Source organism: Myotis myotis, unplaced genomic scaffold, assembly GCF_014108235.1.
Source record: "Myotis myotis isolate mMyoMyo1 unplaced genomic scaffold, mMyoMyo1.p scaffold_m19_p_4, whole genome shotgun sequence".
In the NCBI taxonomy this organism is placed as follows: Eukaryota; Metazoa; Chordata; class Mammalia; order Chiroptera; family Vespertilionidae; genus Myotis; species Myotis myotis.
Window position 1 is genome coordinate 22,729,790 of NW_023416346.1, and position 12,098 is coordinate 22,741,887.

The following is a 12,098-nucleotide window of genomic DNA, read 5'->3' on the forward strand; positions in this document are numbered from 1 at the left end:
TCCTGTATACGTATATAGGAATTCAGTATAGATAAAGATTGAATTTAAAATAAGTGGGAAAAAGATCCACTAAATAGTAGTTTCAGAATCAACTTTATTTGGAAAAATAAAATTAACTGAATTCCTAGCTACATGTTATAGTGATTTCTAAGTGAAACTCTTTTTTAAAAAAATTATATAATACAGTAATAGAAAAGAACAAATACCTTCCTTCTATGTGTTGCATTTTCTTTTTCTGAAAAAGAGCTAACATATACTTCACAGGGCCACTGTGAATGTTAAAAAGGCTGGTGAACAAGTACTGAATACATGTTATCAGTATAATAGAATCACAATAAATATTTAGTAATAAATGCATTTTTATTAGACTGTGAAAATGCAGGGGTGGAGAACAACTCACTTGCTCCAAATCACTCAGTATATAATAGATCCAGAGTTTATAACTGAGAGACTATTGGAACCCAGGTCCTCTGGGTTCCAGCTCATTTTTTTTGCTATAGATTCTCTCTTTTTAAAGAAATATTAGGATACCATTTAAACACTGAAATGTTTCATTGAATTTCTACATGATTACAGTATTTGTTCATTTAGAAACTCTTAACTGATGAACTGCTACTATAAAGTCAATAATATTTTAAAATCAACTTATATTTAACTAAGCATAATAGTATGTATATACATTTTAAAGGCTATAGTATGTTTATTTTCTGAGATATTTTTTATTCAGTCCACAGTGAATGTGTGGTGTAGCCCCAAGGGTAGAAACCACTGAACTATGGGAAATGCACTTGTTTATGGCTGCAGAGGGAGCACTGAATCAAAAGTCTGATTGCAACATGTGAAAGAACAACCTAAGAGTCTACAGTCCTATGCCACCTCTCTATAGGGACCTTAATCCTATGGAAGACAAAAAGCTGATAGCGATTTTGTAAAAGGGGCTAAACCTTACAGATAAAAGTAGTTCCCCTTATGGCATCAGCATAGCAGTTTGCTCTAATTATCAGAAAATTCAATTCTCATAGATAAGCAAGTCTTTTAATTTCATTTCAGAAGAGGAGGAATAGGCTCCAAACCTCGAAGGGGCATGTTGTGGCTTCTTGGGTTTTGAGTCAAGGAGATTTGATAGTGGCTGCCACAGGGTTGGCTGGGGAAAGGATGAAAGCACTCTCCAGGAATTTGGGGACAGAGTAAGAGGATGGTAAAGGAAGAAAGTAAGGAAAGGATTGGAATTCCAGGGAAAGACATGGTGCTAATGCATGATGTGCATTCCACGAGGATTTCTGTTGTCAAAGTCCTCTCAGAGCTGCCTCTTTGAAGCTGCTGAAGTTGTAAGTTATGGTTCTATTCTATGTCTACTATGCTTTAACCCAGTAACTTTTATCCATGTCACTTAATGTCTGTACCTGTTTGCTCAGCTGTAAAATACGTAAATAGCAACTGTTGCCACCACTTTACAGGTTATTTGGGAGGTCTCAGTACACCTAGAATATTACACGAATAGAAAGGACTGCTGTTACTCAAGGCATCTGCCCATCCTGGGTTATGTAGAAACAGGAAATAGAGCCACACCTATTCCCACCCTACCATAAGATTATGTTTGAGCAGACAAGAAAACTAACAACCCTTCTTGGTTGCATGTAGAAATGTGGGGATACCAACATGATAGATGCTGCAGAGAATTCATCCAAGAACTTGCCCTGACATTTCATCACCCCAATCTGTGATTGTTTGTGAGGGTCACAAGCAGGCTGACTACAGAAAGAAAAAAACTTCACCTGGGAAGTTTTAGAGAGAAAGGAGGATGCCATTCCCTGGGGTGATAAACAAAAGGAAATTCACCTTTCACTTTTGTTGAACAGAAATGAGAAGTCTCCCACTCACCCAGCTACTCTGCACCTCTGTACTACAAAACATTTCCATCATTTATGATTTTATTTCTATTACTTTTCTTTGAGCCTTGCTTTTACCTGGATAACCCTCTCATCATAAAACTATTCCAGCACAGATATTATTCTGAACCAAAGAGATAGTGAAAACATTTCTGACAAAGGTTTTGAAAAAGCTGGGCCCTGGCCAGTGTCACTAAGCGGTTAGAGTGTCATCCCACACACCAAAGGGTCTTGGGTCTTGTTTCAATCCCTGCTCAAGGGCACGTACCTTCAGGTTCACTCGCCCCAGGTCAGGGAGCTTGTGGGAGGCAACCAATGAACGTGTCTCTCTCACATCGATGTCTCTTTCTCTCTCTTTACCCCACCCCCCTCGTTTCTATTCTCTCTAAAATCAATGGACAAAATATCCTCGGGTGAGAATTAACGCCCCCCCCCCCCCGCCCAAATAAAGATCTTGAAAAAGTTGCAACAAGCGAGTAGCATTGTATATGTGAGAATTCCTGCCCCCAATTTTTGAATTATATTTGTGAAAGGTGCATAGCGGGCTTGGCTCTTAGATGAGACAGACACAGACCATATACTTCTGGTACCATCTATGTGCACTTACTATCGCAACAGCACTTTCATTTCCATTGCTCAATATTGTGATTAGTTTCCAAGCAGAATGAAACACTCAATAGTGCTCAGAAACAACTCTGCAGCGAGAAAAAACAAACCAACCAGCACTGCCTTTTAAAATAGACAGCAGAGGGCAGCAAAGCCTAGTTCACTCATCTACTCCTGGGAAGCCCTGCAGACCCTGCCATTCCCATTGCAAATTTCGGGTCCATTAGCAACCAAACCTCTCTTTTAAGGACCCACAAGGTAATTGAGAGATGAGATGGTTTCTCTAAGATATAGAGCGCGAACACTAATTGGTTCAGTATTGGTATAATGAGGACGAATAAAGCCATGGCTCTAGTCATTATGCAGTAAACACAAACAACATAACAGGCTTCAGGAGACATTATTTTGAAAAGAATAGGCTCCTCTCAGAATTGGCCACGAGCAGGTGATATAATATAGACATAAACACTATATATATGATATGTATCACACTTGAATAAGAAGACTGCAATTAATAATAGCCATTTGAAACTATAATTGATAATTTTAAAGTAAATATATCCATGCAACTGAATGCAGATAGCAAACCCACTATACAGCTGACCCCTGGGCATGAAGAAGAAATAAACAGGAGGTGCATTACATCCTATTAATTATTTTCACTGCTACAGTTATTTGCTATATAATACAGGTCAAGGGGTTAGCCTGAAGCGTCTCCTAATATATTAGTAAATAAATTTGAACAGATTTTAATTTACTAATGGAAAGGTCTGGGCCAGTTACAAATAAGAGTGAGGCTACTTTGTCTCCCTCATTAGCATGCAACCAGGATTATCCTCCTCATTCATACAAAATGTTACATTTCCATAAAGTGTAGTGTAATTTGTCAGAAAAAAAAACCTATGTAAACTGTATTAGGATAAAGATAAATTTGTATCATGTGGTCATCCTACTCATAGAGTGCTTATGATAATTGCATGTGTAACACCTGCCTTCAAATAATACCGCCTGACAAATAATACCTCTCTGGATCTTCATAGTATGTGAAAATGACAGGGAATAAAATAGCTATTTTTCTAACTTATTCATAAGTGTCTATACTCATAGCTATAGGCTTTATTGTGGTTCACTAGTGTGTCTCAGGTTTTGTTTTGTTTTGTTTTGTACAGAAGACTCTTCCTGCTTGGCAATTTTAAATACTTAGTCTATATTATAGATTTATGATATTTTCAGAAAGCTGCCATAAAGATAACATGAAAAAATCATTGCATGCTATGTGACAAAAGCTCTAGTTTAAAGTGAAATGATTGTTTCAATTTATATATGGTAGAGAATTTAATCTAGTTGTAGTTCATATTTTTTGGTGCCTCTTGCCACCAGCCCCATCATTTATTTGACCCACTGAAAATAATCCCTAAAATTTGTAAGGTTTACATCCAAATAAAGAAGAGACAAAAATCTAAAGTTTACTGTGGAAGTAAATTGTAGTTCTCTATTCTTATCTACATTCTTCCTCCCCACCTGGACCCCAGGGGGACTGTGCTTCCCCCTCTGACCCTCCTCCCCAGCCCAGACACAGCCCTTCAGTCAGGTGGGAATCTCTACTATTGTTACCCAGGTGTGATTGGGAGTTCCTAAGATTTCCATCCCCTCTTTGAAGTAAATCTTTCCCTGGTGCCCCACAGTGCTGGGAAAATCCTGTCAGGTGTCAGGGCAGAGAGAGTCAGCTGGATTGGCTGGTTTCTCAGTTTAACTTGGGAGAAACAGGAAGAGATACAGTAAAAGGATGGAACAGGAAAAGGCTCTCTTTGAACAGATCAATGTAGAATCTACCTGCCATGAAGGGGAGAAACTCTTAAGGAAGTCAATAATAGGAGAAGTAAACCTGATATAAGAAAATTGGGGTTTATAAAATATGATAATTTAAGGAGTTAAATTGACCAAACAATCTCATTAGACTTCTCTCAAACTTTCATTCTTACATTTATATTGATGACTCAATCTACATTTCCAGTCCCAAGCTCTCACACAAATAACTAATAGTTGATTTAGTGTTTTGTGGTTTTAGAAGTGCTTTGAAGTTTATTGTTGGATTAGATGTTCATCACAGCCCGGTGAAGTTGTCAGGGTTCAGAAAGATGCAGTGACTTTTTTGAGTTAGACAGCAGGGACTCAGGTACCAGCCCAGGGGTTCCAAATCCTAAACTCCATTCAAGACCCCACGCTGCTTTCCCCCAACCTTAAGTGCCTAAGACCTATGCCATACTCCACACCATTGCATGGGAACAGGCTAGGTGAGTACAGAATGACATTCTGAAATCCTTCACCACATTTCCCCCATACCTTTCTCCCCCTTATCAGGATCCTTGGCTAAGTCCAGGGACAGCCGAGAATGCTAAGGGGGTCTTGACCAAAGAATGACTTCCTACCCCAACCCCCACACCATCCAAATCTGATCCTGTCTCAGCAAGTGGTTTCTTAGGTGAAGAAACCCTATTGTTCACACTCAGGACTCAGTTTGTAAGGTGGGTTGTGGATGAATAGGAAACTACCCGACTGACTCACTTCTCAGGGGCTACAGCTGTCTAGGGCATAGCCCAGCATTCTCCAGAGTTGCTTAATATGAAGCTGAAGTGAATTAAACTAATTTCCCAACACGACGGCACAACAGACTACAAGATACCCTGCTATAAGATCAAAGTAACCTACCTCACATCTCCTCCTCAAAATGAAGAGAAAGAAAAATGTAACTTACAGCTCTTTCCAGAATCTTCTAGGGGTGGGTATGGAACTTCTGGTCAAACCACATCACTTAATGGTGTTTTGCTGTCTAAATATTTTGAACAAAATTTGGTAAGAAAAAAAGAAAAAAAAATAATTGCAACAAAGAGAAAAATTAAATAAGTCTAGGTAACAAAACACTATTCTACTCGATAAGCACGGGGCCCTTTTATCACTGATTACTCATCTTTTCATCTGTTACTTCATACAAAAATAGAAGAACTCATTTTTAACACTCTCAATATCTTTCTGAAACGTCATTTTGAAAAAGTACAATTCCATTTAAAAAGAAACAATTGCAAGCATCAATAGCAGAAGGTACCTCTGTAGTACTGGGGTCTCCTCAGTGGCAGTCTCTTCTCTATTGCAGATTGTCACTCATACTGTTTCATATTAAAATAATGTGAGGAAATAACTCCCTAGTCAGTGTGGGCTCATAGCTCTGTTCCAAAGCTGCAGGTAATGTAGACTCTCTGTTATATTAAGTTCATCATTTGTATATTTTTGAGCAATACTTTTCTGTTTTGCTCAGTGCTGTACTTTGGCAACCAGGCAGAAGAAATGGCAGGAAGAAGTGTATATGTGAATCGCTACTAATTTCCCACCCTTTCTTTTGTAATGCAAAAAAAGAGAAAGAAAACTCCTATTTGGAAACTGGGATGAATGGAAGAGCACCAAAGTCAGTCCCCTTAATTACAATAAATGCCTCAAGGATTATTCAAACATAGATCAAAGTCAGGCACTTTTAATTTCAATTATCCTCCCTTTTTTATGGTGGAGAATAAAATCAAAGCTACAGAAACACTAGCAACTTGCACTTTAAGGCATCATTGTATAGGTTGCTTCAAAATTCTAAATGTTTGCTAACTGCATTGTTTTCTGGGAATGTAGGTAGTTATTATGAGCTTTGCTAGGTATTCCCACTATAAAGGTGAAATACTGAAATATATCTAGAAAAAGACACTACATTCAGACAGCATAGCTGAATACTTTATAGCTCAGAAAAAGTAAACTTGGCCTTGATCGAGTGAAGCCCAGATCATGACATTCCAAGAGGAAAAGTAAGCAAGCCTGTAAACAAAATAATTGAGGTAAGTATAGGACTTTTCATCCCTCTTAGTTGCACCTCAACTCTCCACCTCACGTTACATAGATAAAAAAAATATGTGACCATTTTAATAACCAGAACTTAAAGCTTTAAGTCTCCACTTCATTTTTTTACTTTATAAAATATGGATTAATTTTTAATTAATTTTTTTTCAGTTACACTTTACTTTCAGTATTATTTTGTATTAGTTTCAGATGTCCAGTATGGTGGTTAGACATTCATATCTCCAGTGCCCAACTGGCACCGTAGATAGTTATTACAATATTACTGACTGTATTCCCTATGCTGGACTTTACATCCCCATGGCTATTTTGTAACTGCCAATTTGTACTTCTCAGTATCTTCACTGACTTCAATGATCTCTCTTGCAAGAGCTATAGAAAGTTTGGAAATTCGAGACAACTTTCAGCCTGGAAAGAAAAAAGAATAAAGCATCACATGATAAATTTGACATCTTGGTTGGTAGTTTGTATTATCCAAAGCCTAAAAAAATTGTTCTCAATTCCTATAAAATTAAAGTTAGCTAAAATGTAAGCCAAGTGGATTTTGCCAGTATGTTTGCCTAATACAATTCAGTAGTGTACAAAAACACAGAGTAGGTTGTAATTAAAAATACTAAACATAACCAGCCTACTTCCAGCTGCTTTTATTAGGAGGAAAGAAAAAAGCTTAGAGAAATCGATTGCTGGGAAAAGTAATGGGATAAAATCTCCTAAAATCACTTTATCAAAATATGCTTGTGCCCACTTTCAATTTACATGTTATCTGCTATTTAAATCTGAAGGGGCATCTTTGCCAACTGTCTCTCATAATCTAACAACTATCTGCCAAAAAAAGGAAACTTACAGATATTAGTGACAAGGACAGACTCACCAAGGGGAAACTAATGCTTCTTCTATTTTACTATAGAATGTCACATGTTGTAGAATTTGCACAATTCCCAGCACTGTATTTGTTACTGCACCCTTTATCTCTCCCTGATGCTCAGCATTCCAAAAGTGGCAAATTCTTGACTTATTTTATGAATACATCCATGCCTTCTATATATTCAGGGGTTGGCAAAAGTAGGTTTACAGTTGTGAGTATGTGAACTAGGCTTTATCCTTGTACTATAAATTAGTTACTATAAACCTATTTTTGCCCATCCTTATATTTTAAACATTTAGCCAATTTGATGGCACGCTTACTTTTTAAGGGGAGACTGCATTGTCTGTTCTCTCTTTCTTGAGACTGCTTTAAATTGGGGAAAATATGGGTATATTATTTTGTCAAAATACAAATATTAAGTATAAACTTCTTTGTCAACTGAAACCATAAAAATTATGGTAATCATTTCCACTCTATTTGTTATCCCTATTGGTACTCTTTAAAGAAAAAAAAAAACCTGAATAGGTCAGTGTTCAGTGTGCTATGGGTAAAAGCAGCATAGCCATGTAACTTCACAGCTTGAATAAAGGTGCAGTGGGGCCTTGACTTACGAGTGTCCCAACTAACGCGTTTTTTGAGATACCAGCTGTCTCTCAGCTGATTTTTTGCATTGAGTTGACAGAGTAATTTGAGTTAACGAGCTCCTTAACGAGCTTGGTCTCAGAACAAATTAAACTCGTAAGTCAAGGCCCCACTGTACAGGAAAAACTCCTTCATAGCCTTGGTCATGAGAGACAGAATTTCCTCCTGAGAGATTAATGGTGTTATTGAAATAAAATTACTTCAAATAATAACAATAATTACATCAACACTAGTTACCATTTATTGGGAACAGCTAAAGTTTATTGAATGCTAACCATGTGCCAGGTACTGTACTAAGGAGTCTATATATATAAAGAGCGAGGGTCCATAATGTCCAAAGTGACTGAAGGGACAACTGGACATCAGGCTGTGTGCGCAGCAGGCTCAGGTGGGTGGGTACTGGTGAGCTGGCTGAACTACTGACCTCTTGGAGAGAGAGAGAGAGAGGCGGGGCTGATCAGCAGCTGCCGGGGCTGCTGATGAGGCCTGGAGAGAGAACCAGGGTCTGATCCTCAGCCTTCGTGGGAGCTGCTGATCAGCCTTTGCCTCTCTCTCTCTCTGAGCCTCGCCAGCAGCCCAGCCTCTCTCTCTCCAAGAAGTCAGCAGTTCAGCCCACTCGCCAGCAGCCTGGGGCGGCTGCTGATCAGCCCCGCCTCTCTGATCAAGCCTGGAGAAAGGCCCAGAGATGCTGACTGGCATAGAAACCGACCAGTCAGAACCAAATCTGGGTGAACCGTGAGGAGCCAATGGCTGTCTAGGAGGCAGAGCTTTTGACTCTGACTGGCATAGAAAATGACCAATCAGAGCCTAATCTGAGTGACCTGTGAAGGTGGGGGCTGAGGAGGGGTTTTATGGGCAACAGCTCTTTGGTGTAAGGTGTAATAAAGCAGTTCAATTTTTTAATGACCGGTTTGGCAGTACAGTGCATATGGCTGGCTATCAGTCCAGATATAGGGATTATGTATTTTTGTCTGCCAAGAGCATCTCCTCCTGCTGAAAAAGGTCCCCCCCATTTAAGCAATACTATCCTATATAATCTATCTGTAATAATAAAAGTGTAATATGCTAATTAGACCAGGTCTACTGGCCATCTTCCGGATGTCCAACTTCCTTCTGGACAAAGCTATGGCGGTGGGGGCTGAGGCAGAGGCAGTTGGGGGTGATCAGCCCGGCAGGGGAGTGCAGTTGGGAGTGGCCAGGCTGGCAGGGGAAGGTAGTTGAGGGTGAGTTCAGGCCTGCAGGGGAGGGCAGTTAGGGGTGATCAGACAGGCAGAGGCAGTTAGGGGTGATCAGGCCAGCAGGGGAGAGCAGTTAGGGGCGAGATCAGGCTGGCAGGCAGGTAAGCAGTTAGGAGCCAGCGGTCCCAGAATGTCAAGAGTGATGTCCGACTTCACCGGGGGGGGGGGGGGGGGAGGCATCCCTCAGCCCTACCTGCACCCTCTCCAATCCGGGAGGCCACAGGGGATGTCCTACAGATGGTTTTGGCCCGCTCTCCGCGGGGAGTGGGCCTAAGCAGCAATCTGGCCTCCCTCTGCAGGAGGCTGATCAGCAGAAGGCGCTGCCCTTATCACTCTGCTGCTGCCACTGCCGGCCGCCACAGTCGCCAAGGTGTTTTCATCAACACAGACTTCAGTCCCTTCACCACGAAAAAATGACAACTTTCTTTAGGCATTTTCAAGATGTCTCTTTCATAGGATATGACCTTCCTTCCTTCCTTCCTTCCTTTCTTTCTTTCTTTCTTTCTTTCTTTCTTTCTTTCTTTCTTTCTCACCTGAGGATATTTTTCCACTGATTTTTAGAGAGTGTAGAAGAGAGAGGGAAAGACAGAGAGAAACATCAATGTGAGAGAGACACTTTGATTGGTTGCCTCCTGCATGAGCCCTGACCTGGGCCCCAACCAGGGAGGAGCGTGCAACCTAGGTACATGCCCTTGACCAGAATTGAACCCGGACCCTGCAGTCAGCAGGCCAAGGCTCTACCCACTAAGCCAACCCAGCTAGGGCAGGGTATAACATTTCTTAGCCCCTCCAGCAGCGGACCTTTGTTTTTTCCTCCAGAAGTGAGGTAGAAAAACCCTAGGTCACCTTCTTGGATTCTTATTACACAAGTTACCAAGAACACTGTGAGTGGCCTACCGGGAGCTTAACCAATGAGCAGTCAGAAAAGGTGTTTCCTCTGCAGCTCACATGCAGAGGCAGGACTGCCGGCGCGCCCTGGCTGGCAGGTCCTATTATCTGTGGGCAGGCCCTGTTCTCTGCTCTGCTCTCTGTAGGCCTGACTGCTCACCGCAGCTGGCAGGCAGGCTCTGCTCTCTGACTCTGAGGGCCTGCCCTGCCCTGCTCTCTGCGGACCTGCACCACCGTGGCTTTCCTCACCATGAAGCAGTCCCCTCCGACCCACCTGAGCGTGCAGCCTCCTCCTGAGCAGTGGTGACTGTTACAGCATCCCAGCTAATTTGCATATTATCTTTTGATATATATAGATTAGCCCTAAAAGCACTTGAATCTTTGTAAATCATAGTAATCATTAACAGAGTGATAAATTCAACAATTTGTGGAACACAATAGGTTTACATTTTTCTTTTAAAAAATGCCTATAGTGTGATATCAAAATTAGGAAATGACATCTTCATTAGGCATGTAATTACTTTACAGTATGTGTTGACTTCTCTATATCACACCAGTTTAAAAGAAGGTTAAATCCCAAACACAAAACAACCAAAAGATTGTAATGCCCATACCTAATACTTCCTAAGCTGGCTTTGGACTAGTCACCATTTCATCACATTCCATTTCATTTTATTGTCTTTTCATGAAAAGGAAAATTCTCCCAACTCGTTGGTAACATCTCATTATAAATATAACCTCCTGACTCCAGAGCTATAATTTGGGTTTTGACTGCCACTCCTGCTATTCAACTGTCATCTTCTTTATATGATGAAGAAGAGCATTTTTCTCCAGGTGAGCCTCTCTGCAAGAGCCATTTTAGCTTTAGCCAATTCCTGCTTAAGAGATTCATTCTCTTCCATGAGCTGGTTCCGAGTGAAGTTGAAGGAGTGCTCAGGAGAGTGAACTGACTGAGAAGGCCAAGGCGCCTCTGGACTTGTCTGAGTGGCTTGAGTGACACTGTGCTGTTTCTTCAGAACATACTTTCCACTGGAAAGCAGAAATGATTCACTTGTGAGATTTTCTTTCAAATCATTCCCAGTGTTAAGCATCTGAGAATCTCTGATATGAAAAGAGCCATTGTCATTTCTCTCTACCACAAGATGGTCAATGGCTATAGGAGCTGGTTCAAGGGATATTGTACTACCACGAGGACTCTCACCTTTTAAATTTATTTTTGTTTTAGAAACTTGTATCTTCATTGGCATCACTGTTGCAACAGTATCATCTTCCAAAAAATGTTGAGTATTCATAAGGGAAGATGTAAGAAACTCAGTGCTAAAGTTTTCTATATGGCATTGCAGAAATCCATTTCTTTCTGCAAGCAAAGAGTGTATTACAGCACAAGGACCACTTTCAAATCTCAGGATAATCTCAGGAGAGGATTTGGAATGAATAACAGCTTTATGATCAGAACCTACTGAATGATTGGAAAGGTAATGCTGAAGACTGATATTGCCCCACTGATGCATGATCGGGGCCAGGGAAGGACACGGGAGGTTGGCCAGCTGGGGAGGGATTGAAGGAGGGCTCCAGGGCGTGTCTAGCCTGTCTCTCTCAGTCCTGATCGGCTGGACCCCAGCAGCCAGCTAACCTACCAGTTGGAGCATCTTCCCCCTGATGGTCAGTGCACGTGATAGCAAGCAGTTGAGCAGCCTTAGCATATCATTAGCATATTATGCTTTGATTGGTTGAATGGCCGACCAGACACTTAGCATATTAGGCTTTTATTATATAGGATAAGATGTATAGTGTGGAGGCAGGTTCAGTGGGCACTGTTACTTAGGCTTCCCACTTAAAGATGACTGTGATTTAAGTGTTCTCACTGTGGGTGCTTCTTCTTTACTGAATTTCAGGTTCTTAGAGAGTAAAGCTATTTCTGGCAGCAAATCTTTAGCTTTAAAGGTCAACTCTATGGTTTTGAATATGAAATGTATTTTATTAAACACTGCCTTTATAATTATTCAAAGTGTATGTATACATTTTGGGGGTACACCCTATGTTTAATGTGAATCATTTTCTTTTCAACAGCAATCATTT

At 40.7% G+C, this 12,098-nt stretch overlaps 1 pseudogene; it reads right to left on the minus strand.

The window, feature by feature from the left end:
- Nucleotides 1–10,802: 10,802 nt before the first annotated feature.
- LOC118654381 lies at nt 10,803–11,530 on the minus strand (annotated as a pseudogene).
- Nucleotides 11,531–12,098: the final 568 nt, after the last annotated feature.